Raw genomic sequence first — 12,533 nt, forward strand, 5'->3', positions numbered from 1 at the left:
TCCCGAGAGGCCGTCCTAAATCAAATGTGTGCCTCTGCTCTTCTTTCCCACCAGATCTGGAGTCCACCATCGTATGCAACTGCTTAAATCTTACATGTGCTCCCAGCGGTAACCATGGGAACTCGGCACCTGTCTGCAAGAACAAAAACTAAAGTGCAACCGCCACTTTACTATTATTATTATTATGCGACATTCTCTAATGTTTTTACAAAAGCTGCTTTTTTTTTCTGTTCATATGCCAACCAGTCATTACCTTATTTTGTATGGTTGTTGTGATTTCCCTCACTTACTTCTGCTGTGGGTGTCATTGGAACTCCAAAAGGACTCTTGACCAGTCACAGATGTCTGATTTCTCCTGTTTCTGTGTTGTGTTGGTGTGTTTGGTCCTGCCTGCTGCTGTGCTCAGTTGGCGGAAAATATCAGGCACTTACTCTTCATCATCATCTCCATCAGTGTCTACAAAGACTATTGACTAATGCTGCCAAATTTTCTAACGACTAGATATCAGCACAGGGTTTTAACACATTAGGATTATTTTTTGGGTTATTTTTACCTCACTCTGCTGAATTACTTCATCTTTTCCTGCTTTGCCTGCCTTTTGTTCTTCCTTCTTTTTCATCATTTTCTGCGTGATTTTTTTTTTTTTTTTTCCTTTTCATTTCAGTTTGATCTCAGTCGTCTTCCAGCGTGTAGCTGTCTGTCCGACAGTCAGTCCGTCATCCCTCTTGTCACGTCTTTACGTGAGTGCGAGTCAGTGCTATGAGCACTTACTGGCCGCCTCCCTTTGTGCTGTGTCTTAACGTTGTCTACATTAGTGTCGTACCTAGTACACACTTGAGAAAGGAATCACCTACTTCATGCTACATACTATGCAGCCTGGTATATTGTGACACTATCAAAATCTGAATCTAGTTAGAACCATTTCATGGTTCCTTGGGTCATGTCAGCAATTTCTTTTTTTTTTTTTTTTTTTTTTATGGGGTCAGTGTAGGTCAGTACATTTAGAAACTGTAAAAATGTTAATACTAAAAGTGTCAACAGCACAGGTGGTCGAACACATACACACACACACACAAACACACAGGGGCTCCTGTGGCGCATCAAAAAACACCATCACTTAGTGGCACTTATTGTACAGTACCTCCAGTTGCAACGTTAACACATTAACACACACTTGCAGACACGTGCAAGGATATCCGGGGGTGTGCATGGCAGACACGGCCTGCAGAGGAGTTTAAAGGGATTGCGTTGGCACGAAGAGAAGAGCAGGGAGAGCAGACGGTAAGGAAAGAGGAGGAGGCAACATGCTCACAGGCTGTCATTTCATTTCAAGGTACAAGACATTTGAGTTTGTGACATTTTACCTGCAAGGGACTGCACAAACAGCTATTTTTGCACTGTATTGTACATTGACATTTTAGTTTCTTTATTTGCTGTGATCATATAATCTCCTCCTCCTTCCTTTTATCCCGGCGAGGACTAATGGCTAAACTCACAACTAATGAGACAGTCAGGCCAATGAGGTTTCAGTTCATAACAAAAATTAGCAAAAGAATGTGCTGATAGATTGGATTCTGTGTTTTTGCCTACAGCTGACCGATGGAGGAGCAATTTCATCACAATATCTGGTCTTTGATGGAGTAACACTAATAATACATCGTAACTTGGATTTACATCAGCATTATGATACTGTTGTGATTGTGCCAGAGTAAATTAACAAGGCTGTACTTCGCTAATGTAATGATCTAGGTGTTCATTAAAAAAAATGCCTTTTTGCAATAGATTTGTATGTTGAGACATATTGGACTTTAAAGCATGATGACCAATCTTAATCCAAATGCTTGTTTATTGGTCCTCGCCTGGAGAAGATTTTGGTGTCAGGCGACAGAAGCGGTGGTGGGACTTATTACTCAATTGAGGCCTGTGGCGTTTTTCAGTAGTTATTAAAAAAAAGAAAAGAAAAAAAAATGACAAGACTCGCATCACAAGCTTGTGACCTGTAGAGTACAGATTGGTATTTCAAAAAGCATCTTCTGCACGGGTATGTGGGTGAAGTGGTTTGATTATTGCAATAAAATATGAGGGAGCACCTCTAGCTGTTAACATACAGTAATTATTTTATCAGCCTTTGGAATTGATTTTTAAAATGCTTATTGTTGCAATCTCTAAACATGGATTCAAGACTGCTTATTCAGTCTCCATCCAATAATAACTGCTAAGAAGGGTATAACATATCAAATGTTTGAGTATGGAATAACATTGTGAGGAAATATTGTACAACATAAGATTTAAAAAAGAAAAAAAAACTTGACTATACTATAATTTAATGCTAAGTGACAGGTACTTAGGCTTTGTAGTGCAAGATGGAAGAAGAAGCAATTTATATCATAATTAAAATAAAACAATAAGGTCGAGTGTTTGAGGTATTCTTAGTCCAAATGTTTGTACACTTGTAGGTTAATTATCAAGAAGATATTGCATCCAGCCGTTGTCGGAGGAAACCACATATACGAGTCCTGGTTCTTATAACAAAAAAAATGCTCGTTTTGTTCATATAAATTCCAAATGAGAGCTCAAGAGCCATTAAAAGTGCCCACCTTGTAAGGATCTTGTATATTTTAAATTAATGCCAGTTAAAACGGGAGGGGAAAAAAATCAAACTGGATTTTCTAGCGACAGCAGTAATGTTACTCTACGTTAGCATTATTTAATCAACTACAACATCTGTCAGTATTTTTCAATTCAATTGTTCGGTTTTCTCCCTTCCTCTGGGTCAGTTGAGCATCTTGGGTATGCATAATATTCAGGTGTATTTCACTATAGCATTGGATTTCTAAGTTTGAAAAACATGCAGTATATTTATAAAGCAAGTGGTACAGTAATGTATTTCTAGCTAAGCATGGTTGCATCAGTGTGGCAGCTACTGTTTGTGCTTTTAATATTTCTTTTATTTTTCCCTAAACTTCTGCATCTCTGTCCTCTACATATCTGTCACAACGAGGGGAGAAGTTAACAAACTCTGTAAATAATTTCAGAACATGTGGATTTCGCCACCAAATTCCCCTGGTTTTATGATCGTTGCGTGAATTTACAGATGTGGAGGGAAGTAGAGGATGGATGACAGAACTGAAACGGATGATTTATTTTCATTGAATGAGAGAGGCTGCCGCAAAGCCTCTGAAAACCAACTTTCCTGTCCATTTCGGGGGCACAAAGATGTCTTGAATGGCGTCTCGGAAAAAACCTCCACTTCCATCCCCCTTTATTCTGTGCCATATTTCACCAATTGTTGTTCAGTAAATATTAGTTTCCTCTCCTAAAAAAACTGGTGAGCTTTGAGTCCTTGTTAATGTCTAACTTCCTGTGAATCTGTGTTTTCCTGTTGCTGTCCTTTTTCTCACGTCGTTGACGCATATTACCTGTTTGACTTGTATCTTACTATATCTTGTGTTTTTATCCCGTTTTTAACTTTATGCCATTTTGCATCCCTTCAAACATTTTGTTTTGTAACTTTTGGGGATGCAAAATGATGTCACATCATCTGTCCTCCTTCCTCCACTTTTTAACTTATTTTAGCGTTCTTTTCTTATAACTTCTTGTTTTTGGCTTTTTCTGCTATCGTTCTGATCTTTGCTACCCTCGCCACCCCATCTGAACAGCAGTCATGTTGAAAAACATTGTGTACATTAAATTTGTTATTGATGGTGGTAATCTACTGCAGTTTATGACCTTTCTGATAAACCACTGACCCTTTTTAAGGTGTCGCCGGTGACCAGGTCTGGAAGCGGCATCACTACAGTTTATGGCTTTGAGCCTAAATGATTAATAAAACAATCTTCAGTGTCTTCTACATTTAGGAATTGGATAATACATTTTGAGCACTGAGATAATTTGGTGGACCATAAGCTTTTTTTTTTTGTTTTGTTTTTTTAAATGGCTTTTATTTCTAGGGCATTTTCAGAAATGCCTTTTTTACACAACAGGACTCCAGAGGAGGTCTTACTTGTACTTGCAGGAGGAGTTAACTGGGCTGTGGACCAATGCTCTTAAACTGTAGTTCAGTTTTGATACGGACGCTCAGTAGAGAGGCAGACCCACCTAAAATGTGGAAGATTTGAAAGCAAGCACCAGTCCCCAAGAGCAGGACTGTTTTTCAGGATGGTGGAAGCGCCTCTTCATTTCACTCCATTCCTTGCCTCATTTGTTTCAATTTGCACTTAATTGAAAGTTGAACACTTTTGTGTTCAGAGAGGGGGAGGTTGGAGTGCAAAGTTGTCTTAATCAAGAAACTTGTATAATCTTGCTTATTCATCAACCTGTCCTTCACAACATTTCCAAACCTTGAAAGGTGATAACTTTAATGAGGACTGGTTGATCCTTTCCTAATTTTTTTTTTTTTTTTCGAATTTCAGTCTTGAACCTGTTCACTCTGACGGTGGAACCAGGAGCATTCATTACACCCCCTCCTCATTTTCCATTTGCCCTTTACCCTCCATATCCCTATTAACACCCTTTCCCTTTTTTTATTTTTTTTATTTTGCCTTGCAGTTGCTCAGTCTTAGTTTTTCATGAGTAAAAATTAAAACACTACTATTGTGATGAATAGTAGGCTCTTAAATGTCTTTGATGTTCTGCTGCAGCTTTTTAATTTCAACTTGTCAGAGATATTTTTTAGTTTGATTTGACACTAAATGTGATGCAAAAAGTGGAAATTCCTCGTCTTCCAAAAAAAAAAAAACATACTCGTCTCCCCCCCAGATCGAGTATTAGGAAACATCCCCATCTTTGGAAGTTTTTAGTTTGGTACCCAGTTTGCACATGCTATGGTATATCTGTTACCGTAAGGTTGTGTTTGAAACTGAAGCCCAACGTCTGTTCAACGTTGAGAGAAGTGAATTGTATGTTAGCTATTTGGTCCGGAGTGAAGGACCTGCATCAGGCTTGTGATATGAAGTGTAAATCTGTTTTCTTTTTTTTTCTCTTTTTTTATGTTTTTTTTTTTGTTGTTGTTGAGTTATTATTATAATTTTTTTAAGATCAGTTAGTGATCTTAGTACTATAACTAAGCCAAGTTTGTAATTGTATATTTACTGTAAAATGTAGAACATTGAATAACTATTAAAATTTTCCTATAAAAGGACGACTGGGTTGTGTGACTTTTTGCATTTCCATGATGTGCTACATAAGCTCTGGCTGGGATTCATCCCACTAAACACATTGTTTTACTTTCAAAGTTAAGAATAAAGCAAGTAAATACACTTACATGAAATATATCTACCATGCCAAATGTTTTGAATGCGTAGTTACCAAGTAGATGAGTCGTTCTTTGCGTCTCTACGCAACAAACCTCTGGACCGTCTGCAGATTTCCAGACATTTTTATTTTTTCAGCTACACTTTGCTAAAGATTTGATTTTGCTTCACATTTATTTATTTTTATTTAGTATTTAGATTTTTCCTTCTCAAAAATGTATCTCAAATGATGTGCTTTGGATCGTTGTCATGCTGAAATATTCTTCTGCTGCCAAGCTTTAGCCAAATACTGTCAAAATTCTTCAGAACCCATGAAAATTTAGGTATTTTGATAAAAAATTGACATTCCTTAATGGTAAATGACATGTTTTGCTTTTAAACCTTTTACATTAAAGCTGAAATTTTAAACAATTATCAAATATGTTGGCACTGCATAAAGCCAAAAACATAAAAACTGTCGGGGCCAGGGGATTTTGGACAATAACGTCAGGGAATCTTTTGAGTCTAATTAAAAGCAGCACCTTATTGCAGCAAATCACATTAAGCAGATTGATCATATGTCAGTCCAGTTCTGATTTGATCAGTGGATTGCAAACAATCTGTTCAGAAAGGATGCAACACGGTAGCTGTCAAACTTGAGGTTCCTAAAATCATTTTGTTTTATTCAACCAAGTCAAAATAATCTGTCAAATATTGATTGGTGTACTGAACTGAAACTATGAAAAAGGGATATCTCATAAAAACAAAGTGTCACTTTAAGGGATTGGACACGTAGAACGAAAAAACAAACATTTTATTTATTAATATTCATCTGGCCCATATCTGTTGGGGGGCTATTTATAACTACCAATAAACTGCAAAAAAAAACTATACGAAAGTAGCAATGCAGTATTAAAGATTCTATAACAAATGATCAGATTCTGTTGCACTGTATCAATTATCTTGACAACAGTGGCGTGAACACCTGACACCTTTTATGAAAACCAAAACTAACACATTTTTAAGATTGATTGTCAAGTTAATGTAACAGCTTTGTGTCTCAGATCATGATTTAGGTTTTCAGCTAGAAATTGGGATTTAAATTGCTCATGCTAATGTCTGTTTAGTATCATGGTGTTCACCACACTGAACATGGACCTGAGAAAGCAAAGTAGTTGTCTGAAATCAGAAAAAAAAAAAAATAATTCAGGCAAGCTCAAGATAAAGGCTAGAAATTAATCTACAAACATCTTGATGTTCCTGGGACTAATGCTGGAAATTACAATAAGAAATTGTGGGACCAGAGGACTGTAGTCAGCCTCCCTGGACCTGGATAATGATGACAAACTGAACACACAGATAATACAAATGGAAACCAAACAGAGCTCAGAGCAACTTCCAAAGAAATTCAATGTGAACTACAAGGTCACGGTACATCAGTGTCCGATCCCACCATACATCATCATCAAAAGGGGGATGACTGAAGAGCACTCCACTCTTGACAGAAAATCTGAAAAAAGCCAGACTGGAAAATTGTCAAAACGCATATTGACAAGCCACGAAGCTTCTGGGAGAGTGTCCTTTGGACAGATGGGTTTCTCAGGTCATTGGTCCTCCAACAGCATTATAACCCAAGACACATAACTAACAACAGCCCAAAATGACTAAGGACAAAATATTGGACTATTCTGAAGTCTATGAGTCCTGAATCCTATTTAACATCTGTGGAAAGAGCTGAAACAGCCAGTCTGGAGAAGAGACAATTTTCATTATTGTTCAATAAATTATATATTTTTTAGCTTTGATAAAAAATATATAATTGGGAATAATTGTAAATATATAATAATCTAATTGTATTCATTGTACCGACATTGTAGACCGGCATGTTTCCAATTATTAAACCTATTCATTTCCATGCAATTATGATAAGGCTGCACCATAAATTACAAGACATTCTCCTGTTTTTCAGCTGGAGTTGGAGTTTTTTTTACTTAATTTTTTTTTTTAACATAATGAGTTATGCTGCGTTCCATTTACCTCGGAAATCGGAACTCGGAACTGGGAATGACGTCACAGCCGAGTTATCAGCGTTCCAGTTACAAAGTAGGTAAACAAGTTTGTAGTTCGCATATACCACATGAAAAATGTAAATTACACTATAGCAGCATATATATGCCGAACAATACTTGTATACGACTGATTTAGTGTGACCAAAACTAGAATGAAGTGCTACGAATTTTTACAGAGCTCTCTTCTACTGTTTACAACCGGGGCAGCCATCTTGGAATGTGAACTCGGGGGTGGTGAAGACTCTCCCACTTTCCCAGTGGGAAATCCCACTTCGAGGGGCGTTCCAGTTGAAAATTCCGACTGGGAACTGGGAAATCCCCACTTCCGAGGACAAATGGAACGCGGCATAAGTCCACGAGATCTTTGTGGATAACGGTGCTCCAGTAGTTTTCTGTAGCCTTGCAGCTGAGTGAAATGTAGCAGAAAAACGCGGAATGGATTTTCACTAACATGGGGAAAAAAGTACGGAATGGAGTTGACGATGGCTCGATAGTGTGCCGGTGTAGTACGGAGAAGTGAAAATATGGACTGGAAAATATGAAGATTCTTTAATAGAATAAACGGAGTGGGGGTGACGCTCTGTCTCTCCCGATATCTGCGGTGAAGCGAAGATGTTGATTAAACATAGACGCAAAGTATAATCATGTGTTGTTTGTTGGGTGTTCCGTCCAAAACCGCCTCCGCCCGAGGGGACGCCAGTTCTCTGTCTCTGTGGCGCAATCGGTTAGCGCGTTCGGCTGTTAACCGAAAGGTTGGTGGTTCGAGCCCACCCAGGGACGAGCGTTTTTGTCTCACCGATTGTCTGAACTGCTCTTCTTTCACTTTTTCATTGGCAGAAATGATTTCACTGATTCGTTTTCAACAAACTGCAAGGATTGTTAGATGATCAATCATTAATTTTACATATCATCTTCTGCAGCCTTTCTTAGGATTTATCAAGTTCTGACGCTATAACAGGAAACATTTTTATTTTGTGTCTCATCTGTTTTTATCAGAACATTGTTTTAGGAGTATCTGATTTCTACGACGGAGTATTAGGGCCACACTAAGACAAAGGAAAATTGGAAATTACGAGAATAAAGTCGTAAAATTACGAGAATAAAGTCGTAACATTACGAGAATAAAGTCGTAACATTACGAGAATAAAGTCGTAACATTACGAGAATAAAGTGGTAATTTATGAGAATAAAGTCGTAACATTACGAGAATAAAGTGGTAATTTATGAGAATAAAGTGTTAATTTATGAGAATAAAGTCGTAATATTACGAGAATAAAGTGGTAATTTATGAGAATAAAGTGGTAATTTATGAGAATAAAGTGGTAATATTACGAGAAGAATAAAGTGTTAATTTATGAGAACTCTAACAGGAAGAGCATCTTCTCCCTGTGTTAAAATGAGGAATATTGAGCATCTTGGGAAGTTATATTTATATATTTATAATATATTTAATATTACGACTTTATTCTCGTAATATTACGACTTTATTCTCACAACATTATGACTTTATTCTGGTAATTTTACGACTTTATTCTTTTATTATGACCTTTTTTTATTTTCGTAATTTCCATTTTTTTTTTTTTTTGTCTTAGTTTGGCCCTAATACTCCGTCGTAGATTTCTAATTCAAAGTTTATGTCAAAAAGAGAAACCTGGCTGTGCAGAGTATTACTTTTCAGATCAGTCTATAATACCACTGTTTCTAAATCGTTTTGCGCTTCATACCTGACTCAAAGAATCAATCACCATCCGCGTGTGTATTCGGATTCAACTTTAATAATCCCCTACCTGGATCAGGATCGTCTGTCCAAACTCCAATTTCATCATCCAATCATGGCATTCACTGCTCCAATGTCAGATTGGACGTAGGTCAATCATTGCATTCACTGTCCAATGTCAGATTGGACGTAGGCCAATCACAGCGCTTCTTTCCAATCACGCCGAGAAGTCCCCATATATAGTTCTGTATATGTTTTCTGATGAAGGTTATAATGTTCAATACAATTACAATTTTAATATCAATACTGCCTCAGTTCATGTTCATTTTTATGGTTAGTTTTTAATTAATTACACACAGCAAGGAGCAAACCATGGTGAGCTTCAATGCAAGTCCATCACTATTAAAACACATTGTACAAGTGTTCTCCAGTACATTATGCTTTATTCAACAAACATTTTGGGCTCATTAAACATTGTCTCCATCTAGGGACAGCAGTGGATCAATACAACAAAAAAATAACCAGAAAATGACCCCCAAAAAAGGGAGATAAAAGAAAGGGAATACAAATCAATTTAAAAGTATCGGGTCTTACTTACTCATTTGAATCAGGTGTGTCAAAGTAAAGACAGACCTTTACCATTTAGGCTCTTGAGGACTGGAACTGCTAAAAAATTGGCGGATACCGGACGTGTTTACAACTGCTTTGTGGCCTGATAGATTACGTTAGTATTAAATTCCCAAATTAAAAAAACACGTCGTCCCTGGGTGGGCTCGAACCACCAACCTTTCGGTTAACAGCCGAACGCGCTAACCGATTGCGCCACAGAGACAAGTGGCATCTGGGAAACGTGCATGAAATTTTGTAGATAACCACGCCCCTGACCACATCCACTCTCTAATGCCGCGTTCCATTTGTCCTCGGAAGTGGGGATTTCCCAGTTCCCAGTCGGAATTTTCAACTGGAACGCCCCTCGAAGTGGGATTTCCCACTGGGAAAGTGGGAGAGTCTTCACCACCCCCGAGTTCACATTCCAAGATGGCTGCCCCGGTTGTAAACAGTAAAAGAGAGCTCCGTAAAAATTCGTAGCACTTCATTCTAGTTTTGGTCACACTAAATCAGTCGTATACAAGTATTGTTCGGCATATATATGCTGCTATAGTGTAATTTACATTTTTCATGTGGTATATGCGAACTACAAACTTGTTTACCTACTTTGTAACTGGAACGCTGATAACTCGGCTGTGACGTCATTCCCAGTTCCGAGTTCCGACTTCCGAGGTAAATGGAACCCAGCCTAAGTGTTTTTTTCTTATGGGACCAAATGTTTATTGTGGTTTAACAGAAGTAAATAAGCGACTACACATTGGACAGTTCATTTAACTGTTTTAAATTCAATTTGATTAAAATATTTTACTGGCTGATCTTATCATCTGTTTTTCTAAATTACACCATGCCGACCTAATTTTAGGTTATTGGATAGGTTTTAGTCAACCACTGCATTACTGATCCATAACTGCAAAAACATTTTTTTTAATGTGTCACTATGGGATATGTCACCTTACATATTCCTTCAGAAGCATTTACCTCATTAGGGGCGTTCTGATTGGCTGGTGATCATGATGACATGACACTGTTTTATAAGTAGCTTGTTCCACAATACAACATCAAACACCTTTTCTGATTCTGGCACATAACTACCCGTCTGTAGTAAAGATTGCACTTTTTGCGCAGATTGAGACCAACAAACAGTTGGATGGTAGCTGAGCCTTCCCACATCCTTTACTCAGAATTAGAATTTTGGGAGACAATACAGGGTTCCCAAGTGCAAATTGAATCGCTTTAAGAACTCATTTGTGCCAACCCCCATCAATCTCCTGAACAATGCTCCTTGGGGCCAAAGGACGTGCAATCATTTTATTAATTAATTCCTTTTTCATATTGTGTTTTATAATGGTGATTTTTTTAGTATGTTGCAATTAGTGTTTGTGTGTGTTTTAATTGTTGCTGAAATGGTGTGCCCAGTGATGTATTGTTTTGTCACTGTAGCTGTCAAAGCATTTGTGGCTGAGTTGTCGAGTGCAAGACCAATTTCCTTAAGTGGGACAATAAAGTATATTGAAATGAATTGAATTGAAGGCACCCTTACTTAATGACTAGCTAGCTTAACTGTCCACAGACTGGACCGATCCTAAATATTCTCCGTCACCAGACACTAGCTACATCTCCAGTATTGACCATAGACTGTGGTGATTTCTTTATCAGCCAGTTTTGCAAACTTTAAGGCTATGGCTAATACCATCTTTGTATTTTAGCGAGCCAGCTAATTTGCTGTTCTTTTGTTAACACACCTGGCAGCAAAAACAGGCCTCATCCCCACTAATACCAGGGGAGATGGGGCTCTTCTTTGCTTTTGTGGAAACCGGATTTTGAGTAAAGACCCACACCAGGTCTGCTTGTGTCGCCCTGGGCTGGAAACATGTCCAGTTGGAGTTCAAGGGTCCCTGTTTCATGCAGGTACTGCACCTGCACCACCATGAAAAGTCTCTGACGACGGCTAGCTCGCCACGCTAGATTATGGGAAGTGACCCATGGTTAGCCACAGGCAAGTTGCCACCTGACAGTGGTGACGAGAGGGATTCTAAGATGCACACCGGCTGTGTTAGTTGGGACTCACAGCCTGACATTACATACAGGTAACTCCGCCCTTACTTTCCTTCACATTCGTTTGGTGACCGTTTACAAATTACAGCAACTTCAGGTGTCAGTAAGCATTTCTGTAGAGTTGGAGCACTTTAAAAATAATCTAATTCTCTGAATTATTGACTTTGTGCTGTTGATTTGAATTCATCAGAATTTTAAGAACCCAACAGAGCCTAAGGCCCAACCAATGCCTACTATTCCACCCAGGCAGGAGGCGAGGACCACCTAGCACAGACGCTTACACCTATGGAGAGACTAGGGTTGCCACCTTTCAGAAAAAGAAATAAAGGACGCCCCGATTTCAGCAGCGCAGGCGCCAAAAAAAGGGACATCCCCAAAACGTCTAAACTGCATAGAAATGTATTTATTTTATATGAAAAAACAAAATGCTTTGATTTAAAGTTTAAAGTGCTTTAATAGCAGTGAACTTGCATGACTGTACAGACAGACAACCATATACAGGGTTTTCACCGACGTCACGAAATGGGCGGTACCGCGACCCGGCAGCCATTACGGAGGCATTATTTGTAGGCAGAGTGGAGGCTCTGGAGGGCGGGAGGTTGAACTACAACAACAAAGCTAACATGTAAAATTTGACCATGTCAAAACCACGGAAAACCTCGGCAAAACGTGGGGAAGATACCCGATACCGGGAAGGACTTGGTCCTCCAGAAAGGGCGAGGTATAAAGATAAATTAAACCTTTTAGGTGGCCATGATCCGTACGAGCTGGAGCAAACAACGTGGACCACGGATGACCCGACTATTCTGCCAAAGATTCAATATCCTGACATCGTGAATTACCTCATTTTTT

General features: G+C 38.5%; 1 protein-coding gene and 2 non-coding genes across 4 annotated transcripts in view; 2 read left to right on the top strand and 1 right to left on the bottom strand.

Moving 5' to 3' along the window:
* The window catches only part of fam168a (family with sequence similarity 168 member A), a 41,259-nt gene extending 36,119 nt beyond the window's left edge, over positions 1-5,140 (top strand). For both annotated transcript variants that reach the window (XM_061719254.1, XM_061719256.1), the window contains one exon: positions 55-5,140. The gene's annotated coding sequence lies outside the window, so the exon portion shown is untranslated. The remainder of the gene's footprint in view (positions 1-54) is intronic.
* A 2,866-nt stretch (positions 5,141-8,006) lies between these two features.
* On the top strand, positions 8,007-8,080 carry trnan-guu (transfer RNA asparagine (anticodon GUU)). Its single transcript has one exon. It is a non-coding gene; the product is annotated as a tRNA-Asn (tRNA).
* A 1,695-nt stretch (positions 8,081-9,775) lies between these two features.
* On the bottom strand, positions 9,776-9,849 carry trnan-guu (transfer RNA asparagine (anticodon GUU)). Its single transcript has one exon. It is a non-coding gene; the product is annotated as a tRNA-Asn (tRNA).
* Positions 9,850-12,533: the final 2,684 nt, after the last annotated feature.

The sequence above is a fragment of the Cololabis saira genome, chromosome 4, assembly GCF_033807715.1.
Source record: "Cololabis saira isolate AMF1-May2022 chromosome 4, fColSai1.1, whole genome shotgun sequence".
In the NCBI taxonomy this organism is placed as follows: domain Eukaryota; kingdom Metazoa; phylum Chordata; class Actinopteri; order Beloniformes; family Belonidae; genus Cololabis; species Cololabis saira.